This window comes from Pseudopodoces humilis, chromosome 4 (genome assembly GCF_049639895.1).
Source record: "Pseudopodoces humilis isolate 2021_Gansu_Grassland_sample_001 chromosome 4, ASM4963989v1, whole genome shotgun sequence".
Classification (NCBI taxonomy): domain Eukaryota; kingdom Metazoa; phylum Chordata; class Aves; order Passeriformes; family Paridae; genus Pseudopodoces; species Pseudopodoces humilis.
In genome coordinates, this window is record NC_142203.1 from 45,334,880 (window position 1) to 45,359,315 (window position 24,436).

Below are 24,436 nucleotides of genomic sequence, written 5' to 3' on the forward strand. Positions count from 1 at the left end.
AAGGAAGGAAGGAAGGAAGGAAGGAAGGAAGGAAGGAAGGAAGGAAGGAAGGAAGGAAGGAAGGAAGGAAGGAAGGAAGGAAGGAAGTGGCGGAAGGAAGGAAGTGGCGGAAGGAAGAAAGTGGCGGATGGAAGGAAGGAAGGAAGTGGCGGAAGGAAGGAAGTGGCGGAAGGAAGGAAGTGGCGGAAGGAAGGAAGGAAGGAAGGAAGGAAGGAAGGAAGGAAGGAAGGAAGGAAGGAAGGAAGGAAGGAAGGAAGGAAGGAAGGAAGTGGCGGAAGGAAGGAAGTGGCGGAAGGAAGGAAGTGGCGGAAGGAAGGAAGTGGCGGAAGGAAGGAAGTGGCGGAAGGAAGGAAGTGGCGGAAGGAAGGAAGGAAGGAAGTGGCGGAAGGAAGGAAGTGGCGGAAGGAAGTGGCGGAAGGAAGTGGCGGAAGGAAGTGGCGGAAGGAAGGAAGGAAGGAAGGAAGGAAGGAAGGAAGGAAGGAAGGAAGGAAGGAAGGAAGGAAGGAAGGAAGGAAGGAAGGAAGGAAGGAAGGAAGGAAGGAAGGAAGGAAGGAAGGAAGGAAGTGGCGGAAGGAAGGAAGTGGCGGAAGGAAGGAAGTGGCGGAAGGAAGGAAGTGGCGGAAGGAAGGAAGTGGCGGAAGGAAGGAAGGAAGGAAGTGGCGGAAGGAAGGAAGTGGCGGAAGGAAGGAAGTGGCGGAAGGAAGGAAGTGGCGGAAGGAAGGAAGGAAGTGGCGGAAGGAAGGAAGGAAGGAAGGAAGGAAGGAAGGAAGGAAGGAAGGAAGGAAGTGGCGGAAGGAAGGAAGGAAGTGGCGGAAGGAAGGAAGGAAGTGGCGGAAGGAAGGAAGGAAGTGGCGGAAGGAAGGAAGTGGCGGAAGGAAGGAAGTGGCGGAAGGAAGTGGCGGAAGGAAGTGGCGGAAGGAAGGAAGGAAGTGGCGGAAGGAAGGAAGGAAGTGGCGGAAGGAAGGAAGGAAGTGGCGGAAGGAAGGAAGGAAGGAAGGAAGGAAGTGGCGGAAGGAAGTGGCGGAAGGAAGTGGCGGAAGGAAGTGGCGGAAGGAAGGAAGGAAGGAAGGAAGGAAGGAAGGAAGGAAGGAAGGAAGGAAGGAAGGAAGGAAGGAAGGAAGGAAGGAAGGAAGGAAGGAAGGAAGGAAGGAAGGAAGGAAGGAAGGAAGGAAGGAAGGAAGGAAGGAAGGAAGGAAGGAAGGAAGGAAGGAAGTGGCGGAAGGAAGGAAGGAAGTGGCGGAAGGAAGGAAGTGGCGGAAGGAAGGAAGTGGCGGAAGGAAGGAAGGAAGGAAGTGGCGGAAGGAAGGAAGTGGCGGAAGGAAGGAAGTGGCGGAAGGAAGTGGCGGAAGGAAGTGGCGGAAGGAAGGAAGGAAGGAAGGAAGGAAGGAAGGAAGGAAGGAAGGAAGGAAGGAAGGAAGGAAGGAAGGAAGGAAGGAAGGAAGGAAGGAAGGAAGGAAGGAAGGAAGGAAGGAAGGAAGGAAGTGGCGGAAGGAAGGAAGTGGCGGAAGGAAGTGGCGGAAGGAAGTGGCGGAAGGAAGGAAGTGGCGGAAGGAAGGAAGTGGCGGAAGGAAGGAAGGAAGGAAGGAAGGAAGTGGCGGAAGGAAGGAAGTGGCGGAAGGAAGTGGCGGAAGGAAGGAAGTGGCGGAAGGAAGGAAGTGGCGGAAGGAAGGAAGGAAGGAAGGAAGGAAGGAAGGAAGGAAGGAAGGAAGGAAGGAAGGAAGGAAGGAAGGAAGGAAGGAAGTGGCGGAAGGAAGGAAGTGGCGGAAGGAAGGAAGTGGCGGAAGGAAGGAAGTGGCGGAAGGAAGGAAGGAAGGAAGGAAGGAAGGAAGGAAGGAAGGAAGGAAGGAAGGAAGGAAGGAAGGAAGGAAGGAAGGAAGGAAGGAAGGAAGGAAGGAAGGAAGGAAGGAAGGAAGGAAGGAAGGAAGGAAGGAAGGAAGGAAGGAAGGAAGGAAGTGGCGGAAGGAAGTGGCGGAAGGAAGGAAGGAAGTGGCGGAAGGAAGGAAGGAAGTGGCGGAAGGAAGGAAGGAAGTGGCGGAAGGAAGTGGCGGAAGGAAGTGGCGGAAGGAAGTGGCGGAAGGAAGGAAGGAAGGAAGGAAGGAAGGAAGGAAGGAAGGAAGGAAGGAAGGAAGGAAGGAAGGAAGGAAGGAAGGAAGGAAGGAAGGAAGGAAGGAAGGAAGGAAGTGGCAGAAGGAAGTGGCAGAAGGAAGTGGCGGAAGTGGCGGAAGTGGCGGAAGGAAGGAAGGAAGGAAGGAAGGAAGGAAGGAAGGAAGGAAGGAAGGAAGGAAGGAAGGAAGGAAGGAAGGAAGGAAGGAAGGAAGGAAGGAAGGAAGGAAGGAAGGAAGGAAGGAAGGAAGGAAGGAAGGAAGGAAGGAAGGAAGGAAGGAAGGAAGTGGCGGAAGGAAGGAAGTGGCGGAAGGAAGTGGCGGAAGGAAGGAAGGAAGGAAGGAAGTGGCGGAAGGAAGGAAGTGGCGGAAGGAAGGAAGGAAGTGGCGGAAGGAAGGAAGTGGCGGAAGGAAGTGGCGGAAGGAAGTGGCGGAAGGAAGGAAGGAAGGAAGGAAGGAAGGAAGGAAGGAAGGAAGGAAGGAAGGAAGGAAGGAAGGAAGGAAGGAAGGAAGGAAGGAAGGAAGGAAGGAAGGAAGGAAGGAAGGAAGGAAGGAAGGAAGGAAGGAAGGAAGGAAGGAAGGAAGGAAGGAAGGAAGGGAGGAAGTGGCGGAAGGAAGGAAGGAAGGAAGTGGCGGAAGGAAGGAAGGAAGGAAGTGGCGGAAGGAAGGAAGTGGCGGAAGGAAGGAAGTGGCGGAAGGAAGGAAGTGGCGGAAGGAAGGAAGGAAGGAAGGAAGGAAGGAAGGAAGGAAGGAAGGAAGGAAGGAAGGAAGGAAGGAAGGAAGGAAGGAAGGAAGGAAGGAAGGAAGGAAGGAAGGAAGGAAGTGGCGGAAGGAAGGAAGGAAGGAAGGAAGTGGCGGAAGGAAGGAAGGAAGGAAGGAAGTGGCGGAAGGAAGGAAGGAAGAAGGAAGGAAGGAAGGAAGTGGCAGAAGGAAGGAAGGAAGTGGCGGAAGGAAGGAAGGAAGTGGCGGAAGGAAGGAAGTGGCGGAAGGAAGGAAGGAAGTGGCGGAAGGAAGGAAGGAAGTGGCGGAAGGAAGGAAGTGGCGGAAGGAAGGAAGTGGCGGAAGGAAGTGGCGGAAGGAAGGAAGGAAGGAAGGAAGGAAGGAAGGAAGGAAGGAAGGAAGGAAGGAAGGAAGGAAGGAAGGAAGGAAGGAAGGAAGGAAGGAAGGAAGGAAGGAAGGAAGGAAGGAAGGAAGGAAGGAAGGAAGGAAGGAAGGAAGGAAGGAAGGAAGGAAGGAAGGAAGGAAGGAAGGAAGGAAGGAAGGAAGGAAGGAAGGAAGGAAGGGAAGGAAGGAAGGAAGTGGCGGAAGGAAGGAAGTGGCGGAAGGAAGGAAGTGGCGGAAGGAAGGAAGTGGCGGAAGGAAGGAAGGAAGGAAGTGGCGGAAGGAAGGAAGTGGCGGAAGGAAGGAAGTGGCGGAAGGAAGGAAGTGGCGGAAGGAAGGAAGTGGCGGAAGGAAGTGGCGGAAGGAAGTGGCGGAAGGAAGTGGCGGAAGGAAGGAAGGAAGGAAGGAAGGAAGGAAGGAAGGAAGGAAGGAAGGAAGGAAGGAAGTGGCGGAAGGAAGGAAGTGGCGGAAGGAAGGAAGTGGCGGAAGGAAGGAAGTGGCGGAAGGAAGGAAGTGGCGGAAGGAAGGAAGTGGCGGAAGGAAGGAAGGAAGGAAGGAAGGAAGGAAGGAAGGAAGGAAGGAAGGAAGGAAGGAAGGAAGGAAGGAAGGAAGGAAGGAAGGAAGGAAGGAAGGAAGGAAGGAAGGAAGGAAGGAAGGAAGGAAGGAAGGAAGGAAGGAAGGAAGTGGCGGAAGGAAGGACGGAAGGAAGGAAGGAAGGAAGGAAGGAAGGAAGGAAGTGGCGGAAGGAAGGAAGGAAGTGGCGGAAGGAAGGAAGTGGCGGAAGGAAGGAAGGAAGTGGCGGAAGGAAGGAAGGAAGGAAGTGGCGGAAGGAAGTGGCGGAAGGAAGGAAGTGGCGGAAGGAAGGAAGGAAGGAAGGAAGGAAGGAAGGAAGGAAGGAAGGAAGGAAGGAAGGAAGGAAGGAAGGAAGGAAGGAAGGAAGGAAGGAAGGAAGGAAGGAAGGAAGGAAGGAAGGAAGGAAGGAAGGAAGGAAGGAAGGAAGGAAGGAAGGAAGGAAGGAAGGAAGGAAGGAAGGAAGGAAGGAAGGAAGGAAGGAAGGGCTCTTTGAAACAGTAGCAAGATTTTTAAATCCTACTCCATTTTAAAATTTCAAAATCAGTCAAGAAGACCTTTTAACCTCATCAATATTATATGAAAGTCCTCACACGTACAGCCTGTTGCACATGAAAGATTGCTGTTTGATTCCCGGCACAGCTCGGGTCCAGGGCTTCAGGCATCCGGACTACATGAATTTAAGAACACTTCTACTTGAGGAAGTATAACTCCTGAGCAGGAGGTTGCAGGAGCATGCTGATGATGACCTGTTGCATGGTCCTGCAATTCATCTTTGAATGGGATTTCTACCCTTGTTGTTCAACATATGAAGTTACTGTATAGCCAGAGTGTTTTAAAAGTGATTCCCAAGTTTTTATCACAAAAGGAAGTGACACAGTCATTCCACAGTCAGTTGAAGTCCTCAATTTCCTGTAATTTGAAAGTATTTTGATTGATAGTTTGTTGACAGAGTTAAGAAATCCCTGACTCTTGGATGAATAGTCATTCCCCATGGAATATGAGAGATGTATTTATTATTTTCTTTAGACTGTAGTTCCACTGTTAGGGTTTTTATCACCAATGTAAAGAGAAGGAATAGTGATGTCAAATAACTTGTGTAGTGAGATTTTTGTTTGGTTAGTCATCTGATTAGGCAGAAAATTAGATTTATGAAGAATTAAAGGAAAGCAACAAGCAACCCCAATGTCTTCCACAGAGCTTTGAGACATTAAAGTTGAATGGGTTTAGCAGGGGTATGGAGGGAAATACCTCTTTTGGCTGGCAGAGTGGCGACAGAGATGTATACCACTGGAACATGTGGCTAAAATCACTTTTCCCTGGAGAAAGCAACAGAGCTGTAATTCATAAACTGGTGCTCTGGTTACTGCCTAATTCCTTGAGTTGCAACAAGATCTTCATAGTCCCTCACAGCTCACTGTTCACCCATCATTCCCATACCTAGGAAATCACATCAGAAATGCAAAGTCCATAAAATCAATGGAAAAAAAAGTTTGTTTAAGTCTGAGTCATCTCTCTAACCTTGTGATTTTCAACTAAGCTGAACAACTTCTGTTGACATTGACAAGTACTGCTATTTATGAAGTTACTGTACTTGTTCACCCGTGTACCCATAGATTATTGACTACAAGACATTTTTGCCTTTTCCTCATACCACATAACCTTCCTCATCTGTTCCCTAGTGTAAAAAAAAACCCTGTAGTTTTACTTAGAGTCACTCAAGAATTACAGCTCCTGCTGCATTTTCAGAATAGTTAAGAGAATGGGTTTCTTTCCAAGGAGTGGTGCTAAAGATTCAAGATATCATAGTCCTCTATCCTAAATCTCTGTTTCACATACAAAACAACATGCCCAGAAAAATGCAGCCAAGGTGCATTAAAAATAAACAAGAGATAAGCAAGGAATGCAGCTCTTTTCAGAAGTCCAGACTCCTACCTTCATGGTTTGTGAAGAAATAAAAGATTTGCAAGATACCAAGAGTAAGAAACTTGGCATTTTCTCTCAGATTCTGCACAACAGGGACATGGACATCTGAACTCATCAAGGTGGTCAAGTATTTACCAGGGTGAGGACAACACCCCTTCTTTGTTATGAAATATGGATCCAGAATTTCAAGTTATAACCAGGAAATTATTTCTATGAAATGTGTAAGCACAAGGATCACATCTGCTCTCCGAGGTGTTTGTATCTGAAATATTATCAGTTAGCTCAGAAATTGTTTTCATTATAAATTGTCTGGGTTTTATGAGCACAAAGGTGCATTTGTATAATTTTAGCATTGCAAAATTAGAATGCAGTTTTGATCATTTTTTCCATGGCTGTAACCATTGCCTTTTTAATGTCCTTACGGCAGCGAAAAGACTTTATCCAGACAGAACCAAGCTCTCTGAAAGTTGCACTGTGGCTCTCCTAAATATCTCTAGTAGAAGATGAAAATGTGTATCTTGCTTTTGGTCTCATCTCCTTAGAAGCTGAAGAAAAAATCATTATCCCTAGTAAATGGTACATAATCAGCACTTAGGTGCTATAGTCAAAGGCATTTTACAAATGTAAATTGTAGGTATATTATTTTCATAATAAGAAAATTAATTCAATGTTGGAAACACCTCCAGACATGTCATCAGTAAAGAATGGATATTTTGGAACTTGAAATTGATCAGCAAAAAATAACTAATAGAAAGTATAACTGGCTGGTCTCAAAGTATTGCAAAATTCTGGGTTTGATTTCTGTGGAGATTTCATGTGTTTTAAGAGATGTACATTTTTTATGGCTTTCGTGCAATTAAATGATGAAGTGTGTCATTCCTGGACACAAACAAAACAATGTCCTCAAAGCATCTTCCACTACTACAGTGTAAATAAGTAATAGTACCTCACATGCAGTAGTACCAAATAGGGGAGAGATGTAAGTGGAATGACTGAGTTTTTTTAATCCACTAATATTTCTCTATAAGGAGAGGGTAAGCCATAATCAAATAGTGAATTAAATTATTTCAGAAGACTTAAAACAGCAGGAGGGTAGGCAGCAAAATTTGGGGCCAAATGTATGAAATATATGGTAAGTAAAATTAGCATTTAGCACCAGAGCAGAATGAGCCCAGTGAAATCACAATGCTTACATTTGACAGCATTAGAAAACTTCATAACAAAACCACCCCAAATAACTCCAACTGCCATTTTCCCTAGCAATATAATCAGCAAATAGGTTCTGTAAGATATGAAGTCTGAAGTACCTGCATGAATTAGCAGCACTTCAGCAGAAACAGCAAAATTGGTCTGCCATTACAGCTAAAGAAATAAATTGAACACCCTCCTTTAACAGAAGGAATTTTGTATTAACAAAATCCATATAAAAGTTTATTTAAAAAATAAAAAAAAATCAACAAGCATAATATACGATATATTTGCATGTGCCTTACCCTTGTAGATTAATACCAGCTCTGTTTCTCCCCCACCCTCCACCTTCAAGAGGAGAAATGTGAAGTTGATGAGAGACCAACAACACAAAAAAATGTTAGGTGCCTGAAGAATTAACAAATGTTTGTCAGATTCTTTTACTTACAATCTGACATGCAAAACCTAAAATACATCATACAAATGAGGTCCCTGCCCAGCATCCTTTGCCAATCAACAGTGTTTTTCTTCAAGGGTTTCATTATCATATGCCCTTGAAAAATTCTGATTCTGAGGGGCTCTGGAGGGCCTGCAATATTACTTAATAACATTTGAATTGTATGTTAGCGTATTGATCTACAATGTGTGCCATTTGTACAGCCTGGCAATTAGTTTAAAGTCTAACCAGCTGGGATTTCTGTTTCAAATTCTGATGTTCACTTGCTATGGGACATAAGGACAACTGCTTATGTATGTGTTATGAGGGTGAAATTAAAAGGCTTATTTGACTTAAAAAATTTCAATCAGTCTAAAGGAGTGTAGGAACTATTGGGTAAAATCTTCAATACTTTCTAATCTTGGTAGCTATTCAAATAGCTCCCAAAGCTATACTATTTGAGTGTCTACAATACATAGGTGCTATTTCATCTATTCTGATAAGGAATTTATACGTAAACCAATAGAAAAAACAAGCCTTAAAACAAAATAAACTAAAAAAAGTCTATGTAAAGAAATAATAGTACAACACACAGACAAATCCAAGCCAAATGAAAATTAACTTTAAATGTTTGCCCTCTGCAGTATATCGTGTTCACACAACCAATTAAAAGAAATGCCATCTCGTTTGGAAAATATCTATTGATTTCCCAGTTCATCAGATCAGCTTGATCTGTCCGGCAATGGCTCCTATGACATCATCAATATTTTTCTATTTAGAATAATGACTTATTTTATATGCCAAGAGCTATAAAAAAGTCTATACACATATATTTCTAAAGACATCAGCTTAAAAACCATCTTGATTTCCCTCCTTAACATACAATATTTTTTATCCAACTTTTAAAAAAAATTTGGGACCTTGCCATGAGATTCATTTATGAAACTCAGTAAATTTGTTTAGTTTATAAACTGACTTCTAAATCATGTTTCCCCTATTAGATACTGTCGCTTTGGCCTGCATTTGGGGTCCAAATTACACACATTTTTCTTTTAGATTATGCAGAACACATTTGAGAGAAATTCTCCCAGCCCTGCTTCCCCCCTCCTTCTTTCTTCTTTTCCAGCCTCCTGTATCTTTTAACTGCTACATATTACCTCTAAATCTTTCTACAGAGTCAAAAAGGCATCCATTCAGTTAGATGTTTATTCTGTTCAATTCACTCATGTATGTTTTTTAAGATACACTTACAGCTGACTCCCAGCCCAGTTTCTAGCAATGGAAAAGAATATTTATATGCCCAGGACATAGGTGCACCTTTAATCAGACCTCTCCATAGGGCCAATTGGCATATAAAAACCTGGCAAAATCTGAGCCAGGAACCAGCAATGAGACAGTTCTCACATCTAACCCCATGTAATTCTTTCTTCCAAGGTTCTCACTCTGGGAATGGGGGAAGTGGAAGAAATTCCTTATCTTTCCCATTTCTTTCCAGCATATTCAACACGGCAGGCTCTCAAGTTCCCCTCAGACACTATTTCATCATGGGCCAGGATGCAGTTTAGCAAGCTCAGAAAGCCCCCTTCCCCTGGAATTGCAGAAAAATGGAGTGTTGTTGCTATTTTTGAATATTCCTGGTTTGGACTACTTCTGTGGAAATCAGCCTTTTTCAAAGGACGTGGCCTGTGGGACCCTGTGCAAAGCAGGCTAAAACACAGTGTTTCTACCCTTGCAGCAGGGCTGAGTGACACAGCTCTTCTGCCACTGGCAATGCCATCACATACTCAAACTCTGGGACACACCACAGCACTCTGAATACTCAAAACAAAGCACGTGGCTCCAAACCCAGTAATTTATCTTACCATTTCGGTAGTCCCTGGAATGTGGTTTGCTGACCTCTGGTGGTTATCCAAGCTACAAGAGACGTGGCTTGCCTATCGGACCTGGAAAGTTAAAAAGGAAAATTTATTAACTCCTAAGGGAGGTGCAACCATGGTGTTAGACAGTGGGGAAAACTGAAGATTTAAATCCCAGGTTTCAGAAGCTACTGTGCTATGCTGCTGGTGAATTAAAGTGGAAGACTTAATCCTGTGTTGCTTTATCTTGGTATCATTTTACCCAGCAAAAAGAACTGAAGTAAACAAAGCAGAGTGGTAGCTTCTGTGACACATACACTCTCATCTAGGTTGTTTCTTGGCTCATCACTCTAATTCCTGATGGTCCTGTGTTCCCAGGAGAAGACTCTGATGCCCTCTAGCACCAGACTCAGAAGGGATTCTTATAGTGTCAGGTGCTTAAGGCCACAAAGGCTGAAGAGCAGGGGCAAGCCATATCCCTCACAAGGTTACACATAGTCTGTCGCAATAAAACTCTGGGTAAGGCTAAGGATTACCTATTCTGTTTTGTGCCTAAACCCTTGGTTTGAACTTTTCTTTGAAAGCAAGTCTAAGGTGAAACTGAGTCAGCAACAGTGTATGCAGGGCCTGAAGAAGGCCAAGTCCCCTGAACCATATTCAGCTGATGGAGATGCACTGCTTCCCTCTCTGTGTCTAACAGTCCTCCCTACCACACATTGCCCAGTGACTCAGTGAGCAGCCCAGGATTGCATTAAATTCATCCTTTAAGAATGAAAAAAAAGCAAGCCCTTCATCTCAGACATTATTAAAGTCTGCTATGAGTCATGTTTGTCCTTGGTTATGTTCCTTCCAAGGAAGTATTTTCCTCTGCCCATGGAAATGTACACTAAATATAAACACAGCTTTCTCAGTGACATTTGACCAGTTTAATGACTATACCATCTTCAAGGACACTTTCTGTTCTCATGTACTGAGTCCAGATTGTTTCTATTTGCATTTTTCTGACAGAATAGTGGCTAAAACAGACTACAGACTATTTGAGTCTGAAATAACTTCTGATTACATGACTGCCTGAGATTTTCCATTTAAAAAGTGACAAACATTCTCTCCTTTTTATTGTTACCAGTCAACATGTATTACTCAATTCAACACTGTATTGTCTTATCTATTTTTCTAGCTTTGTCACTGATCCTGTAAACTCCCTATCTGCTAGCAATGCTTCTCATGATTTGTTGAATAACAGTGAATTATTTGATATAGGCAATACCAAAAAGGATTCCAATGAGTACCCTTTTAAGATCAATCTACTGTAAAAAACTTTCTCCAAATGAATTTTTTCAGCAGAATCCTGACTTAGTAGGGATAGACTTCTATGTTAGAAAATAATGTAGCAGATGGTCAAGAGGATATCTGGGTATCATGCTTCTAGAAAATGAAAAACCACATCCACACTAACCATTCTACAAATGACATTAAACTCATGTTGTGCTAAAGAAGCATAAAAATAGTGTATGAATATGGCTTTAAGGTGAGTACCCTGACTTAATTTACACTATTTTTCTGGACTCTGAACCTATAGAATTCCACTCTTACTGGTTACTTTTGGCACAAATTATCTATGTAAAGAGTTTGGTCTTAATTCTCTTGCATCACCAGGTGTAAGCCAGCATTTTCAGTGTCTGTTTGGTGAGACAATAGTTCATTTCTTTATTAAGGGCTAAAATTTGTCCTCTGATATGTGTGAATGGCTCCCAATGAAGTAAATGAAAATGTCAATTAATTATTTAGCTTGGTTACAGGGTTATAACCCGAGCGATAATGAGAAGAAATTAAAAGAAGAAAAATTTAGATTCACTATCAGAAGAAAATCCCAGGCAATAAGACTATTTGCATACATCTGTGTCTCAGTTCTTGAGCTAGATCTGGACTGCACTTCTCCCATCATCATCATAACATTAGACAGTACAGTAATTTCTCAAGGGAAAAGAACACTTGGGAACATTTAAAGTAGATTGGAGAAACATCAGGAAATATAGCACAGAAATCAATTCCACATTAACAGGAAGATATAGTGGTTGATCTTTATCATCTTTGCATTCCACATCATATAGCTTGTTTCCAGCTCCAGGATATAGAAGTCTGAGGAGGTGAAAGGAGGCAGTTGTAGTTACTGGGTAAAAATAAATACTTCTGCTCCTTACAACAAGCAATCTCCTCTATGGGAAGTGCCTGGAGCCTAAAGAAAGAGTTTGCCACTTCTTTCTCAGCAATGAGAAAAAGCAGATTGATCAAGCCAAGACAGTCTTATTGTTCAACCTGGAGTGTCCTTCACATGCAAGATACACAGTTGTTACCACCACCAGAGGCAATCTGACAGTGAATCAAGGTGGCTCTGTATGTTGCCGTGAGGTGTGTCCATGGATAGGTAAGCCTTGCCCTTCCTGTTGAAGTCCACCAGAGGAAGCCTGCTGACCCTTGGGATCATTCAATGATGTTTAAATCAGAAGCAAGTCACACAGACAAATAGTGCAGCAGTCCCACTGCTCTGTAATCTAACTCCAGAAATTTTGTAGTCTGCTTCCTTGAGATAGGAAAAGAGTGCACTACATTTGTGCAGCTTGGGAAACTAGAACACCACTCTAAAAATTGCTTCTGCTAACCTTGCCTTCAGCAGAGAATATGTACATCATCTTCAGCATTTGAATAAAACTTCGAATCGTATGTCCTTAGGACAAAGAAGTCAAATATCAGATGCAGAGGGAAATGTGTGAACCATATATATAGGACTAAAAACTGTTCTGCAAATACACTCTCACATGCATATTCTAAAGCATGGCAGCAGAAATGATGGGAAAGACTTTATGTTTTCTGATAATACAGCTCTTTGAAACACTGTTAGCATACTTTCTTCCACTCCATCATGTCACACAGGACAAGGAATGGGGCAGGGCCCCAGTGGTTCTCAATTCATAGACATGCCATACAATCCAACAAGCCAGCTTTATAAAAGCATCCTGAATGAGGCCCTGTGCCTGCAAGGGAAATTTAATTGGATTTCTTTACATCTTGCAACAATCCAATGAAAAATTATATAAGAATAGCATGATTCAATTTCAGCATGCACTTGAATAATAATATTTTTTAAAAGAAAGAATTCTTCATGCACATTCAGAAAAAGAAAAAAAGAAGAAAGGTAAAAATGAAAACAAGGTAAACCAGCAGTTTTCAATCCAAACACATAGCCTAACTTTATTCACAGCAGCACAGACATTGTGTGTGTCATTGTCCCGAGTCAGGATATAAAAGCACAAATTATGTACCATTCGATGTGAGTATATAAATTTTCATAGCTTCTGGACTTGACTTCCAGGAATAATAATGGAGTCTTTCATTTTTTCCTCATACTCTGAATCAAAGGGACTGAGGAAAGAAAAGAAAATATTGCTTCATCCAGTTATCAGATCCACCTCAATGAATAATGACAAATTTCAAGCATTGCAGATTTGCACTGCTTGGGTGTAACTGCAGTATTTCTCTGCTTTTCATCATAGTTTACATGCATTTTTCACATTAAGTAGTAGCCAAATACATCCACACAATCTTTGAGTTTCTTAAGGATACATGCAAGGTGTTTGGAAGTGTGCTTCTCTGTGTGTTTGTGTAGCTGTGTAGCACACATGCCTAACGCTTGTATCTAATAGGGCAATGAAACTGGTGAAGGATCTAGAGAATAGTTCATATGCAGAATGGATGAGGGAGCTGGGGCTGCTTAGCCTGGAAAAAAAGGAGGCTTGGGGTGACCTCATCTCCCTCTACAACTGCCTGAAAGGAGGCTGTAGCAGGGTGGGTGTCAGCCTCTTCTCCTGGACAGCCGGCAACAGGGCAAGGGGAAGTGGCTTCAGTCTTTACCAAGGGAGGTTCAGGTTAGACAACAGGATAAATTTCTTCACTGAAAGGGTGATTAAGCATTGAATGGGCTGCCCAGGTAGGTGGTGAAGTCCCTGTCCCTGGAGGTGTTCAAGAAGCAACTGGATGTGATACTTAGTTCTCGGGTATAGTTGACAAGGTGGTGATGGGACAAAGATTGGACCTGATGATCCTGAAGGTCTCTAACAACCTAAATGATTCTGTGTTTCTAAATACTATGTGAAAAGTGGCACCTAAACTGACAACTGTCTGTGGATTTCTTTTACATCCAGATAGAACAAATTATTAATCCAATGGTAAATTCAAATTATTTTATTGCATTTATTGTAAAGTGAGAAACAGGCCTCAAATTATAATCATAACTACTACTTAACTTCACTTAAGTTGAAACCTGTCTATCTTATATTCTTGTCTTCCAGTGCACAACAAGTTTTGGACTGGTAAAAGTACTTTGCATCATTTTCAGTGACTTCAGCACACAAGGAGGGAACAAATGAGATTTATGATCCAGAAAAGAGCAAAAAGAAGTTTGAAACTGTAGAATGAACACGTTAGTTTTATGCTTCTGGTAAAATTATCATTAATCTCAATAAGAATGATATTGATAATAAAGATTTATCATTAGTTTTTAAAAAGAAGGCTGTCTTTCATACATGACTGAGCTCTTTTTTAGAAATTACAGTTCAAAACCTAAAGCCTTTGAAATAATATGTAATATCAAGTGCATAATATTGCATAAAATGGTAAATTTTGTGATCAAGCACATAACATTGACTTGCAAAACACACAGACCAGTGTTACAGCTGAGATCCCTCTCTTCTGTAGCTCTCTTATTAACATTCTTTATTTTAAAATTTCTTCTATGAAGTTGTTTTAGAAACAGCATTCTTATCTAGAGCGTCCTGGTATTTGCCTTGCTTCAGATTGATGCCAGGATGGTTTATGGCCTTATATTTATTGATACTTGAAGGATTTCCTCAGATAACCTGCCCCCACTTTTCAAGTACAGAGGCTGTCTTGAGGCTGGCAAATTCCTCTAGTACGTTTTGACTACTAATCTGAGGGTTCAAGCCCCACAGTAGTCTATAACTAGCCTCATACTTTTGACACTTTCCCCCCACTAATATTTAATTTTATGCCTTTCTGAGCCTTTGCTTTGGAGGAACTATATGAAGATTGTTATTCCTAAAAGAGTTAATATTTCAGGGAAAAATAGAAAAAACAGCCCATGGGCCAAGTGGGTTATACCAAGCCGTTCACCACCCAAGCACCTAAAAGGCTTCTAGTCTGGTGGTTCACATGGACCTGCTATGGCATATTTTGCATTTAGCATTAAGGTCCTTGGAATTAAGCGGGGGAAGGAGGAAAATTGGTCTTGTTGGTAGAAAGTCTTGCTGTCAAAAGGAAACTTCTAAATTGTTTTGGGGAGAAATCTAACCTGACTGCAGTGAATGTGTGGAGCAAGGCCAGTGAAGGGCCATGAAGATGGTCAGAGAGTTGAAGCACCTCTTCTGTGAAGAGAGACAGAGAGAGCTGGGGATGTTCAGCCTGGAGGAAAGAAGGCTCCAGGGAGACCTTAGAGCAGCCTTCCAGTACCTGAAGGAGCTCTACAAGAAAGCTGGACCTTTTGACAAGGGCATACAGAGCTAGGATAAGGGAGAATGGCTTTAAACTGAAACAGGGTGGGTTTTAATAAGATATGAGGAATAATTTCTTTACTGTGAAGGTGGTGAGGCACTTGAACTATTTACCTGTAGAAGCTGTGGCTGCTCCATTGCCAGCAGTGTTCAAGGCCAGGTTGGATGTCAGGTTGAGAAATCTGGTCTAGTGAAAGGTGTCCCTCCCCATGGCAGGGAGGGTTAGAACTTTAAGTCACCTTCCAACCCAAAGCATTCTATGATTCTGTAACAGGAAACTATAGTATTCAAAATGTGCAGGGGAAAACATGCAAATGTCTTTTTCTAGAAACAGAAAAGAAGCACAAACAGGAAGTCCCCAGATGTTCAGAACTTTCCCAGAGAGAGTCTTCAAGAATAATGGAGAATGTAAAATTACTCTGGCATGTTAGTGGGGTGCTGTTAAAACATTACTGTCTTCCCTAACTTAACACTTGTGGCCTTGAACGCTCCTGGAGATGGCACATACTTGGCAGCATGTTCCACTGCCTCCTGTATTCCAGTGTGTTACTGCCCTGTAATATATTCATACATATTCACATTTTTGAGAAAAATTCTTCTGGTCTGGAAAATTCAGCTAAGTGGTTTTAACATTCTCCAAGGTGCAGAATAATTTACTGACATATAAAGAATAAAGGTCAGTAAGCATTTAAACCTTGATACTGTCCTGGAGAGGTGGATGAAAATTTTGCCATGGAATCTCATGGGTCAACACTGGGCTTTATGAAGCTCAGCACTTTCTAGCTTTAAACTTTATGAGTTTTGATTTTGATTTGTTAATGTTTTTTGTTTAGAAAATTATGGAAAAGGTCAGGTTTTTTTCTTGATCTAATATCATCTTCAGAAATATTTACCTGCAAGCAGGGATCTCTGATGATGTTAACATCCATCTCCACCAATCTTCCATCCACAGTATCACTCTCAAAGTTGCTGTTTGTTAAAAAGCAAACAAGTTATCTTATTAATTTCAAGGAATAAGTCACTTAAGCCCTTGCCCTCTACTAGGAGTGTTGAATATAGGTTTCCATTTGTCTTTGTCTGGCACGGCAGACACAATTTGGTTGGAGGTCAGATGTGTAATTTGATACTATAATTGTTTTCTGTATAAATATTGTCATGAGAGCAAAGCATACAAAAACAGTAGTCTCTGTCTGTGACTGGACAGATCTAGCCTCTACAAATAAAGCTTTTACATATTACTTATGGTTGTGAAAGAATTCTTTAACAGCCCTACTTAAAAATAGACACCTGCTATTGAAACTTCCTTTTTATGTTATTTAGTTAAGCTTAGACTTTACTATACTAGTTTGCATTGCATCAATATGCTCAGTGCCACTAATCCTCATTCTTTAGATGCTTAAGACTAAGATACCTTCATTTAGAGGAAACTCAAACTAAATGGACAAGTAGTTGTGAAGTTCTTTGACATTGTTTGCTATATGTGTGACAGCAGAAATAAAGAGCAAATTGCCTTACAGACATATTTTTGTTTACTTAAATAATTGTTCTATGATGTAAAACATGATTTTGAAGGTACAGATTGCTCACTTGTATTTAGAAATTTGGACCACAGAACCATCACCCAGCAGTCATTTCTTTTCCTTTGTCAAAATATTAGTGTAGCTGGTTTTATGTTAGACAAATATAGTTCACCTGACACATACTTTAGACAGAACCAGTGATTAAAGACTACTTTTTTTATTTTATTGCTGACACAGATGTCTTCTTTGTGCATTTGCTTTATCTTCCTTGACGCCGTCCCTTTTTGTTTCAGTAGCAAAGCAGAAGTAGAATGTGAGTGGATTGGAGGAGAAGTGCTGAAAATTTGCAGTCCTTCCATTGCATCAGCTCCATTGGATGGAAAACACCAGGAGTGGGGAGTGGGAAGGCTGGGTGGACCTAGAGGAAATCCTCTAGGAAATGGAAGTTCAGACCCAAGCGGTCAGACCATGCTTCCAAGTCAGGATGTTTTAAGCAAACTGCAAAGATTTTGAGCAATTCCCCTTTAGTTTATGCTTAGTGTTCAAGTCAGCAGAGGCTGAACAAAAGCAAACAGACAAACCTGTGACTTGAAGGAGAAAGCTAGTAGATTTGTCTTGAGCATCTCTCTGAGGATGTGCAATACTAGTAACACCAAAGGCAACAACAAACCTTGGAATGGATGGAGCATATAGTGAAATTTATTCAGATTAGGCATGTAGATAATTATACATGAATAACAGTGCTGTTACATCCATAGGCTAAATCACATCCATAGTATTGAATTCTCCCAACCTCCAAGACAAGTGAATCAGCTTTCGGTAGTTCCTAAAGCCTTCCTGGTAACCACCTGAGAGAGCAGTATTTGCCATGAACCAGGGACCATGTTGAAGTAGGGAAACATTATTTAACTGCATTGAACAGTTTTCTGGCACTGTCCATTAAATGATGAAGACTCAGTCATGAAATCCATGCTAATAAAATCCATACTTCAGGGTTAGATAAGCCCTCAGAGCTGTATGTTCAAATGGCAGGAGCTCTGATATTACCTTCTATACAATCTACTTGCGAGTACATTGTTTCTTCTTTAAAGCTAAGGGAAGTAGCTGGAACAGGAGATACCCTTTGCTAAACTGTGAGATTTTGAATCTGTTCAAAACCAAAGGAGAAGCCTACCAGAGATGGAAAAGAGGACAAGTACCAAGAGAACTACAGAGACATTGTCAAGACATGTAGAAATGAAGTTAGAGAATCAAAATCTACACTTAAAAATTGTCCAGAGATGTCAAAAACTATATGAAAAGGTTCATTGGGTACACAAGGTATGTAAACAGCAAGCAGAAACAGAAAGAAAATATTGACACCCTCTTAAATGTGAGAGAAATTCATCACCAAGAACACTGAAAAGGCAGAAGTTCTCAACTGCTCCTTTAACAATGTCATCACCAGCACAGTTGGGCCCCAAATCTTGGGAACAAAAACCCAGGTTGATAAAAACACAGACCCACCATCAGTTAAGGAGTGCTGGGACATGAACTTTTACAGAAGCTTGGCCCCTGTAAATTCACAGGGCCTGACCATATCCATGCAAGAGTATTGGAGAGCTGGCTAGTGTCATTATGAGGCTGCTTTCCATGATATTTGATGTGGAGGCTGTAAGACTGGAATAAAGCTAATGCCACCGCCATCTGAAAGGAGGGCTTAAAGGACGACCCAGGAAATTATAGATCTATCAGTCTTACCTTATGCCCTGGAAAAGTTACACAATGAATCCTCCTGGGACCCATCACAAGTCAAATGAATCACATAACTGGGGGAAGCCAGCATGGATTCATCAAGGGCAAATCATATTTGATAAGACTGAGTGCTTTCTATGACTAAGTAAGGAGGGCCAGCTGTGGACATTGTCTACTCCTATTTCTCCATGGTTTTTGATATGGTTTCCCACAGCCTTTGGCTACAGAAACTGATCCACTGTGGTCTGGACAAATGGTCCATGAGGTGAGGAACTGGCTGAAAGGAGGCACTCAGAGCAGGATGATAAATGGCTTGTTTTCCAGTCAACAACCTGGCACATCTGGGGTTCCCCAGGGATTGATTTGGGCCCAACACTGTTTCATATCTTCATAAACTATGTGAAAGATGTGATCAAATCTACCATGGTGAAGTTTGATGAGGATATTAAAGTGAGCGGAGGGGTGGATGCTCTGAAATGGACAGCCACTCTGCAGGAAGACCTGGATAGGCTGGAAGAGTGAACCACATGAAATTCAACAAGGTCAAGTTGTGAAATTAGGCATCTGGGAAAACATAATACAGGACTGCAGTACAGGCCAGGATCTTATCTGGCTGGGGACCAGCTCCATGGAAAGGGACCTAGGGGTCCTTGTGGACACTGAACTTGATATGATTGAGCAGCGTGCTGCTGCAGCAAAGAAAGACTGAAATCCTGGGCTGTATCAACAAGGGCATCACCAGCAGAGATGAAGAGCTCACTGTTGTCAACACTTGTCAGGCCACACCTGAATATTTTGTTCTGTTTTGATCTCTGCTATACCGAAAAGATGTGGAAAGGCTAGATAGAGTCCAGAGAATGACCATAAAGATGATCAGAGGACAGGAAAGCCTGTCATGTGAGGAAAGACTTAGGGGAGCCCTTATTACCATGCTTCAGTATTTGAAGGGTGGCTATAAAGAAGATGAAGACTTGCTTTTTACAAGGAGTTACATAGAAAAGATGAGGGGCAATATATTCAAGTTTCTCCTTGGGATATTGCAATTAGATACAAGAGGAAAATTTTCCATAATGGGAGCAATAAGCCATTGGCTTAATCTCCATAATCCCAACAAACTTTTGGAAACTTTTAAGTTTTAGCTGGACAGTGTACCGGCCCATCTTGTCTGGACTGTGCTTTTGCCAAGAAAGTTTGGACCAAATGAACCTTGAGGTTCCTTCTAGCTGATGTTCTTTGAGCTTAGGATTCTATGGTTCATACCAAGTACAGTCCCATATAGTCTGAGTAAACTTCTGTCACCTGGCTCACAACATTGCTCCAAGCAAAGAAATGTGGGAGGAGTAACTGAACTAGAGAGAGATCAGTTTCCAATGGGATGAATCAATCTACCATTTTGTTGTTGAGAAAGGGGTATGGCAATGGTCTCCTTCCTTTTTACATTTTTCCCTGCAAGTGTCACACTCTCACTGTGTACTGCCTGCCACCTCAGTCACTCTCCACTCTTCAGTGGGAGCTGGTATCAGCTGTGAGTTTGGAGGATGAGCAGAAATTAAGACACCTCATTTGACAACAGTGGTAGGCTTTTATGATGGATGAGCATTTTGGTAAAATGAAGCTTGAAATACCTTAAGGATTATCTCAGATTTTACCTTAACAAATATATTCTTTGGAAAAAATGTGAAATAAATACCAACTCAAGAAAATATTTCATCCATCTCATTATCGAGACAACACAACTGTGGTTATTTTAGCCTGTTAGCTACCCATGTGTTACCCACACAGTGATTCAACATTATTTCCATTACTGCTGGCCCACCAGAAGAGATGAAACTCATCTGTAGTCTATGTGGCCCTTTGGAGAAAAAAAAGGGAAAGACCATTATTGGGAACCACCACAGAGGTTTTTTCTGATGGATGTAACTGAGAAAGTGTGATATATAACAAAGGGTTTCACAACACTGGCATGTTGAGGTGCATCAATAGAAGTCAGCTGCTTGTGCTAGAATAAATGGGCAAAAAGCAGCCAGACGTCCTGGTAACAAGAGGACTGGCTTTGGTGAGCACATATCCAAGTGAATCAGTGGGGACATCTCTATTTACACCGAGTAAAACAATTTAAAGGTAGGAGACTCTTCTTGCTTGTCAGACCAACTTTCGTGCTACTCAGTTTAATGCTACTGCCATTTTGCCATGTCTTACAAAACAAAACTCATTACAAGTTTTCTGGCTTGAGTTGCTCAGATTTTTTGTACTCTTACAGCATGGGTCTGGAAACTATTAATAGAGGAATGCTGATCAGCTCAAAACTGATTTATCTGGAAGAGATCCTGAAAACTGCAGAGTTAATAGGATTTAGGGAGGAAGGGACTTGGAATAGTTCACAGGCACCAAATGACCAGAAGCTGGGCTCTTCTGATGCAAATTGTGTGACCTAGACACCCAGTTTCCATTAAAATACTCTAAGATTTGGTCTCCCAAGGCCTTTTTATTTACAAAGACTTCATTCCCTTTGGCCTTCGAAGTTGGCTACAGGAGCTAGTAGTTGCTGACAATGTTGTCACATCAGCCTCTTTTTAAAGAAAGTTGATTCTTGAAAGATGTTTTTAATAACCTTTAGAATGCTATGACAATGTAATGGCTTCACAAACCATTACATAGGAAACATCCCATAATGTTTTCTTGACTAATTTGCCATTGTTTGTTTCTAGAAAGTAAAAAAAGGTGTTTGCATGCTCTGGTTGTTCCAGCTCTCAAAAAGGTGAAGAATTCACCAAAAAAATTGTCATCCATGGTGAGAAAGGGGTTCCTCTCCTCCAGTCCTCCAAGGGCTAGGTGTTTTACTTTGAGCATAGGGTGATGCCCACCTGTGTGTTCAGCAGTGTTCTGTCAGACTCCAGGAGCTAACATCAGCAGCAAGGTGTTTTTCCAGACTGAAATACAAATTAAAATCTTGTGCATGGCCACATGAATGATTATTTACTTCAATCAATCCATCATACACAGATTTCCATTCAGGATTTTAATGTAGAAATGTTTAATATTTAATACTAAACCCTCTTGTAGGTCTTGTTGTTACAAAACTAATTCATCCTCTGGTTTAGCTCAAAGCTACACTGAGCCTCTCCCTAAGTGATTCCTTTACAAGCAAATCCATCACTTTCTAAATATAACTTTTTTAAGGTGCAGATCTTTGCAGCTGCTGACATGTTTTAAAACGTGTACCTTTTCTTTAATGAGAAACATCCCAAGTATCATACAGTCTCCGTGGAGAACAAAATCCTTTGCTATTTTCTTAGCTTTCTTGAGGTCAAGATAATTGTAATAGACAGCACACACTTTGCAGCAGCTGTAACTATCGGAATCACTATAGGAAGCAAGTTAAGTATGTAAGGGTTGGCTTTTTTTTTTTTTTTTTTTTTAAGGTGTACTGGATTAGTAGAAAAAACCGTGTGATCCAGTGTGTGGAGGAGTCTTTATACGTTGTAGCTCGCTTTAGTAAGAGTGTGGCTGGTAGCCAAAGGGTGCTCCAAGAGAGAAGCAGTGCTTCTCTATGTTTGCCTCCTTCTAGTGGAAGGGAGATAGAGAACACGGATTCTTCTCCTCACCTCCTGGTTTAGCTGTTCCCTTGTGGGGTGGCTGGGAATGGATAATTACTGCAATACCCCCAAGTATAAGTGTTCTTACAGAAGCAATTCCACACAGAAGCATTCCAATTCCATAACCTGGCACGTATCTTATGTTCTAGGAGATAAGACCATATCACATTTGCTATATATCCCTGAAAACAGAAAGCAATAACTTGATGCCAGATTATTTTTAAATTGCTAAAGTAGGCAGGGCAGAAAAAGTATGCTGGCTTGTAATGAACATCCAGATTTTGGGTATCAGAGATATCTACATCCCACAAAAGAAGTTGAATCTTTGTTATTCAGATCTCCTGTATTGTAATTTCAGGCCCTTAAATGCAGCTCAGAATTGGATTGTACTTGGGGTCTCCAATAGTTTTGATAAGTTACTTTCTTCTTTTTCTGGCAGCTTATTTGATGAATACCATTTCAGTGCTTTATAAATCTGTGTTCAGGCAAAAAGGTGCCTTTAGTGTGATGATAGATGTTTCCATAGCTTTTCTCAGAAATTGATGCAGGATTTTAAACAGGAGTTTTTAAACAGAGACCTCCTTCTTTCTTCTAGATGTCTTCTGATTTACAAGCTGGAGAAGTCAGCAAGCTTCACTTTCAGAGCTACTGGACACCTTTGTCACCATATGAAATCGAGTCCTGTTTATGCCTTTTATTTGCCAGTATAATTTATATGTCAGTGAATTTTGTAAGAAAAGTTGCAAAATAGCAAGGAAACCTCATAATTCCCCAGAGAAGTATACACAACCCATTTGTTTTCTCACAAAACTAAATAGAATTAACGGGCACTGTGGAGCCACGGTCCCTGGAAAACATCAACACTCTGACAGTTTCTTCCAGTTAACTGTTCTGAACATAACAGTTTCTTCCAGTCATCTAATCAGAAATTAAGTGTTTACAAGCCAGAGCACAGAATCCCTTAATCTCATTTGCAGAGCAATTGTGCGTCAGGACATCAGTATTTAGACTAATATTGTCCTGTGATTTTTTCCTAATCTATCCATTTCAAAATGATGGGCTAGGATAGGATAATAATAGTATTTTTGGCAATTGCTGTCAGCTAAAGACCATTCCTAATTTGTATTTCCTTCTTTTGTATTGCCAAAGGAGGAAGCATATGTCTATCTATATCAAAATGTTACCAGCAGGTGCCTGTCTATTAAGCCAGGTGATGTTCTTTGTTATCATGTAATACTGTATTTTAGCAAACCATTATATATCCTTAACCATGTCTTTGTGTACATACAGAATTAATATACAGGGAACTGTATATTAAAAACAAATATAAATTTAAAAATAGTACAGTACTTTGATTCTGTCAAACTGCTTGATGAATTTTGGCTCTTCTTTCTACCAGCACAAACCAAAATGGATACATAAGAAAGCACTTAGGAGAAGTGAGGTGAAATTTAATGACACACTCTTGTCCAAAACTCTTGTCTAACAAAACACACTTCCCAGGAAAAAACAAGTAGAATTCCACAACAAATTGTTTTCAAGAAACTTAACAGTGCAGCAGAGGGAAAACACATAATTTCTGCTTTCCTTGGAGACATACAAAGAATGAAAATAGATACTAAATTGTCATCAGCATAATTCCCAGCATCATCATCACAGAGAAAGATTCCTGTTTCATTTTCCACTCAATAGGAACTTGAAGAACTGAAAGGATATAGGACTGGGTCCCATACTTTCAGAGCCATTGTTGTGAGAGATATATACAGTCCTTCACAAAGAGAGTGACTGAACTTGCAGGGTATAAATGTTTAAGATTTAGATAGGTAGTTTCCTAAAATGCTACAAAACTTTGAATGATCCACAGTAATATCATATGAGTGTATTTTTCTCAATCATACTGGAGATTTCTGCACCTAAAATATATTTCTTTACTGGGTAGACACGTGACTGACTCCTCATGTGCTAGGAGGAAATCTTGGAGAAGCAGAAATAGCTTCTGACAGCTGAGGCAGGAATGAACAAGAAAAAAAAATCTGTTGTGAGTGGCAGCTCTTAAATTTGTTTACATCCTTTTTTTCTATTTTTTTGTTTCTTTGACTCCTGATGCTACAATGGTAAGTATGCATTATTTCCATTTTTATTATTCTTGCAGCATTCTAAGGGTGTTACTTTCATACAGTCAGTTTTCCTGTGTGGTACTAATGGGTGGCAACTGTGTGTTTTCCTAAGGAGTGGTTGTCATTGATCAAATTTCTCTTTGTAGCTACAGTTTGCTTGTTCATTTGATGGCTGTTTTCCAGTTTTCCAAAAGAACCCCCCTCTTCTAGCAGAATAAAATTAGAGGAAGGTGCCTGCTTCCAAATGAAGAAAACTGAAGTGATACAGGCTAGTCAAAAAGAAATTGAAGAGTGCACTGAATGAGTTTGGGCCAGCCATTTTGTGTCTTAGCCTACCAGTGATTGAATAATTCTGTCCTGTCTTGACTCTCAAATATTCTGAATTTCAGTATGGAACTGTGAATGGAAAAAAGAAATATCTCTGTATATGTGTACATTTATGTGTGGAGAAATGAGTGTGTGTGCGAGTGCATGAACATGTGCATTGTAAAACTAAGTGGGTTTGGCAATTTCAGACTCTTTCCCTTACAGATAGAAATTATCCAACTAACAGTGAAATGGGGTATAAATTACATATACTAAAGTCAATATATTTCTATAATTGTTAAGAATTACTAAAACTGTAAGAAAAAAATAGAGGGCCTTTTTCCCAAATATTTTTTACTTGGAGTGGACTTGAGAGGAAAAATGGACAATGGAAAAGTGGACATGGGCTCTTTGAGGAGG